This window comes from Notamacropus eugenii, chromosome 1, assembly GCF_028372415.1.
Source record: "Notamacropus eugenii isolate mMacEug1 chromosome 1, mMacEug1.pri_v2, whole genome shotgun sequence".
Taxonomy (NCBI): Eukaryota; Metazoa; Chordata; class Mammalia; order Diprotodontia; family Macropodidae; genus Notamacropus; species Notamacropus eugenii.
In genome coordinates, this window is record NC_092872.1 from 747,714,741 (window position 1) to 747,729,099 (window position 14,359).

Consider the following 14,359-nt stretch of genomic DNA (forward strand, 5'->3'; position numbering starts at 1 on the left):
TTATTGGTTTTGTATTTTCTGCCTTCCCAATGATAGGGGAGAGGTGGAGGGAGGAAAAGGATTTGAAAGTGAAAATAAGCATTGAAAAAGAGCTTAAAAACAAATTTTGGGTTTGGGATATAGTTTGATTTAGAGAATTTCTTGAATTGCAAACTTCTTCCCTAACACAGATTCTTCGATCTAGTGACACTGGCCTCTCTAGCTGTTTCACAAGCAAGACACCACATATCTCAACTCCATGCATTTTCCCTGCCTAGAATATAATTCCTCTTCATTTGTACTTACTGACTTCATTGAATTGCTTTAAGTTCCCAGGATGTAATTCAAAACAACTCTTTATTTCTCTAATTAGTTATTTTCCATTTGTTCTATGCATAGTTTCCTTTGTATTTTTTGTTTGCATGTCCCACCCACGTTCTCTTGGATTTAAGATACTTGAGGACAGGGATTGTTCTTTGTCCTTTCTTTTTCTCTGTATTCTCCACACTGGATTTGACCAAGGCCTTTGACACTGTTCGTCACGAGGGTTTATGGAAAATTACGTCAAAATTTGCTACCCAGAGAAGTTTATCAGGATTGTACATCTATTTCATCATGGCATGTTTGCCCAGGTTCTAGATAGTGGAAAATGCTCTTGTGCTTTTCCAGTCACCACTGTAGTGAAACAGGGCTGTGTGCTTACTCTCATGCTTTTTAGCATGATTTTTCAGCCATGCTGTCAAATGCTTTCAATGAGGATGAACAAGGCATCGAGGTCAACTACCATACTGATGGTTAGTTCTTCAATTTGAAAAAGCTACAAGTCAAGATTAAAGTGGAGGGAATGTTGGTGCTTGATTTTCTGTTTGCAGATGATTGTACGCTCAATGTAGCCTCTGAAGCTAAGATGCAACAAAGTGTGGATCAATCTCTGCTGCCTGTCCTAATTGTGGCCCAGAAGTCATCAACAAGAAAACACAGGTGCTCCCTCAGCCACCAACACATCATCCATATGTGGGACCATCAGTTTCAACAAATGGAGAAGTTTTGAATGTTGTGGATAACTTTACTTGCTTTCCAGGGATGTAAACATTGACAATGAGGTTGATACACACTTAGAGCTAGCTCAGTGTTTGGGAGTCTCTAAAGAAAAGCTTGGGAGAGAAGAGGTATTAGACTGATTACCAAACTGAACGTCTACAGAGCCATTGTTCTGACCTCATTTTTGTATGTCTGCAAAACATGGACAGTCTATTAATGCCATGTCAGGAAATTGAATCACTTCTATTTGAACTGTCTTAGGAAGATTCTGAAGATCACCTGGCAGGATAAAGTAGCAGACACTGAGGACCTTGCTCGAACGAATTAAACTGTCAAGCGTTCAAACCATGCTTCAGAGAGCACAATTCTGATGGGTTGACCATGTTGTTTGAATGCAAAATGTATGCTTGCCAAAGAGACTATTTTATGGAGAACTCACATCGGGCAGGTGATAACATTGTAATCAGAAGAAGTGATACAAGGACACTATCAAGATCTTTGGATTGATTGTGGGGCATGGGAGACACTGGCACAGAACCATTCAGCATGGCATGCCCACATCAGAAAAGTTACTGTTCTCTATGAGCAAAGGAGAATTGAATCAGCACAAAGGAAATGTAGCATGTACAAATATGGAGTAACTACGCCAAATGTTCACATGGACTATCTGTATCCAATCTGTGGTAGAGCATTTTGAGCTTGCATTTGTCTGATCAGTCAATGTTGTACACATTGAAACTTCACTTTATTATTACGATATCATTTTGATTCTCTTTGAGAATGAAGGACAACAACCAACTAATCCTCAACACTCACTCCAATGCATTTATTGATTGATTGCCTGTCCAAAAATTGGCAGCTAAGACTATTCCTGCTCCTTATCCCTAGAACTGGGTGTTCAGAGATGAAGAAGGGGAAGTGTTGGAACAGATGCAAACCTTGAAATTTTGAATAGTGAGCTCTCTGTGATTTGAGACTTCCAAGAAAACTGTTCCACAGCTTGTAGGTGAGATTGGAGAAATGTTTAATTCACAAATTGGTTCTAATAAAAAGAATCACATTACCTTGTCTTGTCAACTATATCTTCCTTAAAATTCTTGACCTTCCTTTTTCAGGTTCTACTCCCTAATCCTTTTGGATTTACCTTATTCTTTTCAAAATCATCTTTCATTTTTTTTAATCTTACTCCATTTTTTAATTGGATGAAGGATATAGACCAATACCTGAGCATAGAAATTTGCTATCATTTAAATTTTCCTCAAATTCTTTCTTTTTTAAAATTTGAATATTTATTTTCAATTTTCAACACTCACTTCCATAAGTTTTAAATTTCTCCTCCTCCCTTACAAGTCCCTCCCCTAGATGTCATGCAATCTGATATGAGCTCTATACGTACATTCCTATTAAACATATTTTCACATTAGTCATGTTGCGTGTAAGAATTATAATGAATTGAAGAAACCATGAGATACAAAACAAAACAAACAAATAAACATGAAAGTGGAAATAGTCTGATTCACCCTGCAACCCAACTCCATAGTTCTTTCTCTGGATGTGGATAGCATTTTCCATTGTGAGTACTTTGGAAAAGTTTTAGGTCCTTGCATTGCTGAAAAGAGCTAAGTCTATCAAAATCAGTCCTCCACCACATTGGCTATTACTGTTTACAATGTTCTCCTAGTTCTGTTCACTTAACTCAACATCAGTTCATATAAGTCTTTGTAGGTTTTCCCAAAGTCTGCTTGCTCATCATTTCTTATAGTACAATAGTATTATATTACATTCATATGCCATAACTTCTTCAACTATTCCTCAGTTGATGGTCATCCCCTCAATTTCCAGTTCCTGGCCACCACAAGGAGAACTGCTATAAATATTTTCATATATATGAGTTCTTTTCTCATTTTTATGATATCTTTGGGATATAGCCCTAGAAGTGGCATTGCTGGGTCAAAGGGCATGCACATTTTATAGCCCTTTGGGCATAGATCCAATTTGCTCTCCAAAATGTTTGGATCAACTCACAGTTCCACCAACAATGAATTATTGTTCCAACTTTCCCACATCTTCTGCAACATTTATCGTTTTCCAGTTTGTTATATTATCCAATTTGATGTGTCTGATTTTGCATCTCTCTAATCAATAGTGATTTAGAGCATTTTTTCATATGACGACAGAAGGATTAATCTCTTCCTCTGAAAACTGCCTCTTCATATACTTTGACCGTATATCAATTGAGGATTTATTTATATTCTTTAAAATTTGACTATAAATTTTAGAAATGAGATTTTTGTCAGAGATACTAATTGTAAAAATTCTTTCCCAGTTTTCTGCTTCCCTCCTAATCTTGGTTGCATTGATTTTGTTTGTGCAAAAACTTTTTGATTTAATGTAATCAAAATTATCCATTTTGCATTTCATAATGTTCTCTATGTCTTGTTTGGTCATAAATTCTGCCATTCTAAGTAAATCTGAAAGATAAACTATTCTTTGCTACCCTACTTTGTTTATAATACCAGCTTTTATACCTAGATCATGGACCCGTTTGGACTTTATTCTGGTATACCATGTCAGACATTAGTCTATATCCACTTTCTGCCATAATATTATTGAGTTTTCCCAGTAGTGAGCTCTTATCCTAGAATCTAAGGTCTTTGGATTTATTAAATTGTAGATTGCTATAATCACTGACTGCAGTGTCACGTGTACCTAACCTATTCAACTAATTTATTCCTCTATTTCTTAACCAGTACCAAGTGGTTTGGATAACAGCTGCTGTATAATAAAATTTAAAATCTGGTAGGGCTAGTCTACCTTCCCTAGCATTTCTTTTCATTAATTCCTTTAATATTCTGGAGCTTTTGTTCCTCTAGATGAATTTTGATATTATTTTTTCTAGCTCTACAAAGTATTTTTTGGTAGTTTGATTGGTATGGCATTGAATAAGTAAATTAATTTAGGTAAAATTGTCATTTTTATTATATTAACTTAACCTACCCATGAACAACTGGTATTTTTTTCTGAATTATTTAGATCTGACTTTATTTGTGTAAAAAATATTTTGTAATTGTGTTCATACGCTCTCTGAGTTTGTTTTGTCAGGTAGACTCCCAAATATTTTCTACTGTTTGCAGTAACTATAAAAGTAATATATTTTTTTCTATTTCTTGCTGTTGGGCTTTTTTTAGCAATATATAGAAATGCAGATGATTTCTGTGGGTTTATTTTATATCCCGTAATTTTGGTAAAGCTGTTTATTATTTTAAATAGCTTTTTACCTGATTTCTCTAGGATTCTCTAAGTATATAATCATATCATGTGCAAAGAGTGATAACTTAGATTCTTCTTTGCCAACAGTAATTAATTATATTTCTTCTGCTAACATTTCTAGTACCATATTGAAAAACAGTGGTGATAATGGACCTCCTTGTTTCACCACTGATCTTGTTGGAAATGCATCAAACTTACCCCCATTACATATAATGCTTGCTGTTTAGGTAGATGCTACTTAGCATTTTAAGGAAAGCTCCATTTATTCTGATGCTCTCCAGTGTCTTCAATGGGAATGAGTGTTGTATTTTGTCAAAAGTTTTTTGCACCCACTGAGATAATCATATAGTTTCTGCTGGTTTTGTTGTTAATATGATCAATTATACTGATAGTTTTCCTAATATTGAACAAGCCCTGCATTCCTGGTGTAAATCCTACCTGATCAAAGTGTATTATTCTCATGATAAGTTGCTGTAATCTTTTTCCAATGCCTTATTAAAAATTGTTGTATCCTTATTCATTAAGGAAATTCATCTATAATTTGCTTTCTCTCTTTTGGCTCTTCCCAGTTTAGGTATCAGCACCATATTTGTGCTCATATTATATCATTTGTTCTCATTTATGTTCCTATCACAAAAAGAATCATACATAGAATCCAAAATGTCATGTTTCCTAAGTCATTTGTTAGAGTATTTGAATACTCTAATTCTTGAAGGGACTTTGAGCAAAATCTCCTAAATTTTCCAAAAAGTGATAATAAATTTGACTTATCACACAGTCATTAGAATACCAATAAGCATTTCCTAAATCTCAGTTCTATGGTATGCACTGAGTCTCTTGGAATAAAGAAAATATGAAACTAGTTCTTATTTTCAATGAGAGAGAGAAAGAGAGACTTAAACAGTAAATTTATATATATGTATACACATATACATAAAATTTCTGTTTGTATGCATATGTAAAGACACATATATGCTTGCACACAAAAATATGTATATATGCAGAATGTATGCAAAATAAGTACACAATTTTTAGGGAAAGGAAGGCAATGGTTACTAACCACTGGAGCAAACATAAAATGCTTCATGGAGAACATAGATCATGAGGTCAATCTTGAAATAATTAAGGAAATTCTAATCAGCAGCAAAGATGAGAGAATATTCCAACAATGAAATATGGTTTCAGAGAACATAAGAAAAATCACACAGTATGGGAAAGATCCTTCACTCATATGAACAGCACATTACAATTTTATTTGTAATTTTGATTAATATAACAAGTTGGAAAGAATGAATAAGTTTGGCAATAAAATATGCTTCCATCTATGAATGATATAAATTAAATCTACAGAGTCTTGTTCTTAGAAGATTAGTTACTAGATGGTAGTATTTTCAGACTATAACAAATATTGAAGCATCAGGATTAACAATCAATATGATGATGAAATCCCAGGTATTTCAAAGCATGAAAAAGTATAAATTATAAATAATCAGATAAATCATTGCTCAAAATTAAAACAGTAAAGATCATATTTATTGTGGACAGAACATTTTCTTTAAATTTACAGAATATACATGTATGCATAGAGAACATCATAGTGTAAATGATATGCAATTTTATGTATATGTATGTGTATGTAAACATGTATGTATAGTATATATAAATATGTGTGCACATGTATTCTAATAAAATACTTTATGCTTGAATGAACAGTGAACTGGGAGGTAAAACAAGTGGGTTTTACTCTACTATGTGACATTCTAATTCACTTCTGTGCCCCTAATTCTATACGCACATGAACATCAAAAAGGTGAGTATTTCTACTTTCTCAGTGTGAAACATTCTCTATACCAGATCTCTTGCTACCTCACTTTGACGGCACTTTATCTTCATGGTCCTAGACTTCTTTAACCTCTGACCTTTCACGTAGGTGACACATCACCTCTTTTAGATGCTGTTTTTCTTTTGGCTTCTATAACTCTGCTCTGTCTTTGTTCTCCTACCAATCGAATTTTATCTTCTGTGTCTCCTTTACTAGTTCCTCATCCATCTTTATAATCTATGAGTTGTTATAATCTATTCATGCACAACATCTTCATTAGGATAGGGCTTATTTTTTAATCATCTGTATCTTATTACTGAGTAACATATTTTCATGTAATTTTCCCCCTAATAACACAAGATCTAGCCCAGGAATTCATAATCTTGAGTCCAAAAATGCATCTTTATATGCATGGGTTTTAGGAAATGTATATTAATATTATTTGTTTCTTTTGGAATATCATATATTTTGCTTTTCCACCTTAAAATAATATGTGGAAAATGGGTCCATCCATAGACTTTGCCAAATTGACAAGGGAGTTAATGAAAAAAAGTTTACAATCATTTGGTCTATGTTTTATTACATTTTTCAAATATATTTCTTTGGTCTCAAAAAAAAAAAATGACCCTGAGTACAAACATAGGGTAATTGTTATGATTAATATAAAAAAGATTTATTTTTTCTATTAAAACAATTTAACTCTATTACTCAAGCAGGGTTCTTCTAAAAATATTTAGGTGTTATTGGGAATTCTTTTACCTCCTAGTCATTTCAGCTGCAACAATTTCATTGTGCTCACTGAAGAAAATTAGTTCTCTGTAAATTAATGTTTTTCCCCTTCATCTCACACATAAATTGGATAATTATTTATTTTCTAGTGACTTAGTTAATTATGTGTTTTAGTATTTAATGTAGTAAAATTGTTCAGATACTTGAGAAGAGTTTTCATTGCTGTTTTCTATCGTAGATTTTCAAATTTATTCTTTACACTCAATAGTTTGTTTTAATGATAATGATGTTTAATGACAGAGGATCAGAGTTAGATGGAATGTTAGAGGTCATTTGTTCCTAATATCTTCATTTTACCCACATGGAAGCTGAGGTTCAAAGAGACAAATTTCTTTACCAAAGATTAGACAGTGCCAAAGTCAAACTTAGAAATTAATTTTTTTATTCAAAATTCAGTGATCCTTCCTTGTACCATATTACTTCAGATCTGAGTTGCTGGATGAAGAAGGATGAGAAAAAAAAACAATGCTCTCATATATTTATTGAGGGATAAGTACATGCAAAATGTATGAAGGAAAATATTCAAATATACCACATAATTTGAAGAAATTCAAGTTATTAGATCAATAATAAAATTATTAAAATAAGAGAAAATATAAATAAAAACAATCCTATGAATATAGCCTTAATACAACTCCCATCAAAGGTATCAAAAGCTGGGAATAGTCAATGCTAAAGGAATTAGAATTGACATAAGAATAGGAAACTGATATTACTTTGTTTAGTTTGTGGAGTAGTCAAAACATTCTAGAAATCTGTAAGAAATTATCCTTTAACAATGAATAGAACATCCGTATTACTTAATCCAGTAATCAAATTGCCCCAAAGAGATCAAAGATATAAAGGAATGTGCAATCAAAACCAATATGTTTATACCTTTACTTTTTTGTGATAGGATTTTTTAATATCTATAAATTAGGTAATGACTAACAAATTATGGAATTGTGGTAAATAAATTTAACAAAATATCATAGCATCAAAAGGAAATATGTATATGACAAATATATAGCATGGGAAAACATAGGAATTAATACAAAATAGTGAAATAAATATGAGGACAACACATAAAATGACTGTAAAAAGGTGCTAGGGTTGGAAGTTCAATTCCGTGTGGACGGTCTCGGGCAGGTAAAAGTGGGACTTCTAAATCTTAGAGTTCCTACGAGGCCCTCCAAAAACAGTAGGGAATCTAGAAGGTCAGACCCGGGAGATACGTGATGGGTGGAGCCTCCCTGCTCTCGAGGTTGTCCCGGATTGGACACACCTGTTGTCTCCTAACAGGCTCGGTATTGACATGTAAACTACGCAGCAGAGGGCTTAAGTAGGTTCAGGAAAGCCGGAAAAGGCTTTTGGGGGAAGGACCACGTGTGAGCTTACTAGGCTCCTCACTTTCCTCTCTCTTTCTCCCCCCTCCCCCTCTCTCCCTACTTACACTTTTATTCCTAAGCCCTTATTGTAGATCTTTGCCTCTTTGGGAGATATCTCTCTCCTTCCCCCTATCCCCTGCACTTGTAACCGAGACCCTGAAATAAAGCTCAACCCTTGTTCGACTCTGGAACGTCCTTTCTCTCATACGAGCATCCGGTTTGGCCAACCGAAGACCTCGGGAGGTGAGGTAAGAAGACTCGGGTAGCCCACAGGCCTCTAGGCCTGGCAAAAAGGTAATTGGAAGAAACAGGAAGCTTTGTGGTTCAGTGGATAGAGCGCAGTATTTCAAGTCACAATGACTTGAACTGAAATCCTGTCACAGAAATGTACTAGCTTTATGACCATGGACAAAATATTTAGCCATTCTGAACCTCAGTTTCCTAATCGGCTAAATTAGGGAGTTAATTCAAAGACTTATTTTTTTCTCAAAATTTTATTCAATATGAAACACCTCTGTAGTTTTTCTGGAGGACACCAGTTATGTCCATGACCAAGTCTGCCTCTAAATTAGAATTATGTTGTTAACTCAGCCCCAATCTCAACCTTTTTTACCATGAGTGGGAGCAGTACTTCATCTATATGTGTCTCTGTCAGCTTGACCCTGAGTAAGTCCGGAAAGTCACTCAGTCTCTAGATTTTTAGATCTTGACCATTCTATCTCAGCATGACTTTTGAGAAGTGTGACAGGGACAATCTCAGGTGTCAGGTTAATGTCATCCTAGAGGTATTGAATGCCCTCATTAGTGAGATACCAGTAGAAATGACTTCATGCAAACTGCTGCTTAAAATAGTCATGAAACTTTAGAAGCTCTACGTCCTTCATGACATGGGTACTGGACACATTCTTGTCTTACAGCAAAGAGAGATCTGGTATGTGCCCATCTTTTTTGGTTACTATTACTGCTTCATTTTTGTATATGGCAATCTACTTCTTGGGCATCAACATCTTGGGTGGGTATTGCTTTCAATTAAATGACCTCTAAAGTTCCACCCAACATTAAAGAGTAATAAATATCTGAAAGTTGTATCAAAACATCTACCCAAAGAATATTACATGAATCTCCATCCTCCCCTCTTAGGCTTTTCTGACAATTTTCTCTCTTGCCTCTCTTCCTATCTGTCCAATCACTCTTACTATCCTATATTAGTTCTTCAAATCCACTGAATATGGCTGTCCTCAAGTCTTTTCTATGTCTGCTTCTCCTACCTTGTTTCTACTTTCATGATTTCTCTCATATATTTCACCTTCTCTCCACACAGATAAATGGCACCTTAGCTCAAATATTCATTACCTTATTTAAATGATTGAAAAAGCCTTCTAACTGGTCGCACTTCCTTAAATCTCTTTCCATTCTGATAAATGGTACATTCAAATGTTAAGGTGACTTTTTTGAAGCACAGACCTCACCATGTTATCAGTCTTCTTAGTGAATCCTAGATTCTCCAGAGCCAGCCATTTCCGTATTTGCCACCAGCTGTTGAGCTTGATTTTGACTTCTCCTCCCCCTTCATCCTTGCAACAGCTGCAAGTGCTTAAAGATCCACTGAAAAGACCTGAATATGGCCTTTGCCTTAATCTTCACCCTCTCTCCTTGCCTCCTCCCTTCCCCATCCCTTTCTCAGCCCTCTGCAGATGCTGGAGATTTGCTCAACTTTCCTTCCCTGTGTTGTGTGGCATTTCCTTTTAGTGGATTATTTTCATATATGTGCATATGCATATACATAAAAGATATACATATATGCATTATGTACATGTGTATATATGTATCTGTATCTATACACATTATTTATATTTACATACCTATTTAAAAATATTTTTTCTTCCTTTGCATTCAATCAACCAGTTGCACCTATACTCCCAACCACAACCTCTGTGACTCTGAGCATTTCTAAGGATTTGAGGCTTTGTCTTATGTGCCCCGTGTTCTCTGTGACTTGAATCAGAAAAGAAAGAAAAGAAAATCCAATCAACAGGAAATTGATCATAATGAAGATTGTTTTAATTTTGGTAGTCATATCTCATCAATACTTTTAATTGCTTCTGCCGCTCTTATTGGAAGACTGAATAGCAAGGCAAACAACTTTCCTTATAGTCTTCTTTAATAGAAGGCTTAACATTCCAGGCATTTCTTCAAATGCCACTAGATGTCTTGACGGGTTTCAATTCCACCACTATGCCCACTACTGTCGTTATCATTATCACTGTCATCCTATCTCTGTGACAGAACCCTCTAGGATCTCCACCCAGAAAATTTGTCTTCAGCTGTTTGCCAGCTTCTCTCATTAGATTGTGAGAATCATAAGGGCAGAGATGAGCTTTCCTCTTTTTCTGTTTGCTTCCCTAGAACTTAGCCTAATGCCTATAACAAAGCAGGCACTTAATATTTATTGCATTATATCATAACTATTATGTTCAGGACCAAAGTCAAACTCTTGGTGACTGAACACTCTTCAGAATCTAATTTCTAACTTTTCCAATCTTCCTTAACTTTTCTCTCTAGCATGTGCATCGTAATACAGCTACGGTGGCCCAATTGCTGTTCTTCAGGTGAACACACCTTCCAATTTCTATGAATTTATGCTTCCTAGAATACTCTGACACTCCCGTTTACCTCTACTTGGCTGGCTCTCTTCAAGATATAGTTCAAATCCCACCTTCTACAGGTGATCATTCTCTATCACAGAAGCTGTTCTTGCATTCCCCTGCCAGCTTCCTAACATCTCTAAACACATCTTGAATATACCCACTTATCTACTTGTTTTCTCCTAAATTAGAATACATACTCCTTGAGAACAAGGGTCTTTTTTTTGTTGTTGTTTCTTTTGTATCCCTAGAGGATTACCCTTTTAACCTAGGAACCAGGAAGTGTTTTTCATGATTGCTTGTTGCTTGATTGACTGTTGTGAAGGACTACTGGCATGGAATCTTCCATATACTGCATTGACATGTTTATTTGGTTGTTGCAATAGATTTAGATGACCAGCCTTGCTTTTTCTTTTTCTTTTTTTTTGTACAAGGAAAACTATAGAGAAAACTCCACTCAAATAACTGAAGCTAATGTGAAGGCAATAAAAATTGTGGAGAAGCATTTTGTCAGAGCACACAAAGTGGATTAGTAGGATTGGATTATGGAATGTGAGGAGAGGAAGAACATTTAAGAAAATTGGAAATGACAGGAATGATTGGGTTATAAAGAGTTTTAAATACCATAGAAGTTCATATTTGGTCCTAAACATAAATACAGTACTAGAAAAGTTGGTTGACTACAAGGAATACAACATCTTTATACTTACACTTTGGGAAAAGCCCTTAGGCAGTCTAATGGAGGACAAACTGGAAAGGGGAGAAATGAGCCAGGTACAACAAACAGGATACTTTTGAAATAGTTGAAAGGAAGGTATAGTGAGCATTTTAAGTAGAGTTTTGATTGAGGTAATAATGATAAGAAAATACAAACAAGAGTCATAGTTGATGTTTGTTGATGCATTGTTTATCTAATAAGGATAAAACTTTGAAGATGATATCAAAGTGCAAATCTAGATGGTTGGAAGGATGTTGATACACTTAATCATTGTAGTGATGTTTCAGAGAGGGGTGAATTTTAGACAAAAGAGAATGAGTTTTGTTTTTGGTAATGTTCACGTTGATATGCATACAACATGTATAGTAAGAAATGTTCATAAGAATATTGCAATGCAGAACCAGAGTTTAGGAGAGAGATAAGGGCAGGGTATGTAGACCCAAGAGTGACCTAATTTGACATAATAATTAACCCAATGGAAAATGAAAAAAAAAAACAAGAGATTTTTTGCAACAATATATTGCTAAGATGAGACTTTATGACCAAGTGGGAATTATACCTGCAATGCCAGGATGGTTTATCACAAGAAAAATTATTAACATAATGGATTATATCGATAAAAGTAAAAAGAAAACATGATTTTATCAATAGATATGGAAACAAAACTTTTGGTACTGTATAACCCATTTCTGTTTAAAACTCTTGAAATTATAAGTATAGATGGATTTTTCCTTAAACAGATAAAAAATGAAACAACACCATCAGCAATCATTATTTATAATGGGGTTAACCTAGAAGCCTTCCCAGTAAGATCAGGTATGAAACAAGAATGCCCACTGTCCTGATATTATATTGTATTTTAATGGAAATACTAGCATTAGTAATAAGAGAAGTAAAAGAAATAGAAGGAATTGGAATGGGTAATGAGACAATATAACTCTACTTTTTCAGATGATATGATGATATACTTTGAAAATTTCAAAGATTAATTAAAAATTTGATTGAAAACAGAAGTTCAGCAAAGTAGCAGGATATAAACTAAGTCCAAATAAATCACTGGCATTTCTATATGTCACAAAGAAAACCATGAAAGAAGAGATATTAAGAGATACCTCATTTAAAATAACTCTTGTCATTATAAGGGGTGTCAGGTGTGCTCAGGGAAAAACAGTACCTTTGGTGTGATGACTGTCAAGTCCTTTGCGAGACTCTTTCCAACTTTGGTGTCCTCCCGTTCAACAGAACTCTCACTTGTGACTCCAAGAAGTTGCAGCATATACAGCAGCCACACCCTGGTAAACCTTTTTGGCAGATGGGCCAAACCAGGTTGAGGGTAACCAAGGGGTCTCAAACCCATTGGTAAGTTAGAGGGGTGTCCACCTCAAGCATATGAAGTCATCCCCTGGTGGAATGGGCAGATGAGGACAATATGTTCCAAGAAATGTGTGGTGCACAGTGCTGGACTGATCACGGGCTTATCCTTTCCAAGCTAAATATTCACATTCATCAAAAATGCCACCCCCAAGGCAAAATGACTACAAGAAGAATTAATGTCAACAAATTAGAGCTCTTCTCTGAGTGTGAACAGTTTGCTGTTGACTTGGAGGGAAAGTTGTGCTGATACACAGTTGGCAACAGTGGAGCAGAAAAGGAGGGGGCAGGTTTCAGAGATTTGGTGTACAGCACTGCATTTGCTCATCTGGTTCAGAACACTCACAAATATCAAGACTGGTTTGATGAAACTTCTGGTGCCATTAGGCTCCTTTCATGTGGCAAAACAACTGGTGCTGATCTATTCCAGCTGAGATTTATAAGATAGGGGGAAGCATTGCTCAAACAAAAGCTGACTGACATATTTCAGGCTATATGGTAAGAGAACATTATCCTCCAGGAGTTCAAGGATGCCTCCATTGTCCATCTCTATAAAGGTGAAGAGAATATATTTTCCTACAACAATCACAGGAAGGTCTCTCTCTTAGTCATTGCAGGCAAAATTATTGCTAGAGTCCTCCTTAATAGGCTGATCCTTAACCTGGAAGATGGTCATCTACGTGAGAGCCAGTGTGGCTTCAGAAAGGGCTGAGGAATAGTTGATATGGTGTGTGTTGCCCAACAATTTCATAAGAAATGGCAGGAGCAAAACAGAGGTCTGTATATGACATTGGTAGATCTAACCAAAGACTTTGACACTGCTATCATGAGGGCTTATGGAAAATTATGTCAAAATTTGCTTGCCCAGAGAGCTTCATCAGCATTGTACATGAATATCATGAAGACATGTTTGCCCATTTTCTGGATAGTGGACAATGCTCTCGTGCCTTCCCAATCACCAGTGGAGTTAAACAGGGATATGTGCTTGCTCCCATGCTTTTTAGCATGATGTTTTAAGCCATGTTGTCACATACTTTCAATGAGGACTAACAAGGCATCAAGGTCAACTACCATACTGATGGTAAGTTCTTCAATTTGAAAAAGCTACAAGACAAGACCGAAGTGGAGGAAGTGTTGGTGCATGATTTTCTGTTTGCAGATGATTGTACACTCAATGCAGCCTCTGAAACTGAGATGCAACAAAATATGGATCAATTCTCTCCTGCCTGTGCTAATTTTGGCCTAATAATCAACAACAAGGAAACATATGTGCTCCATCACTCACCACCACACTGTCCATATGTGGAACCATCGGTTACAACAAATGGAGAAGTTTTGAATGCTGTGCATAAGTTCA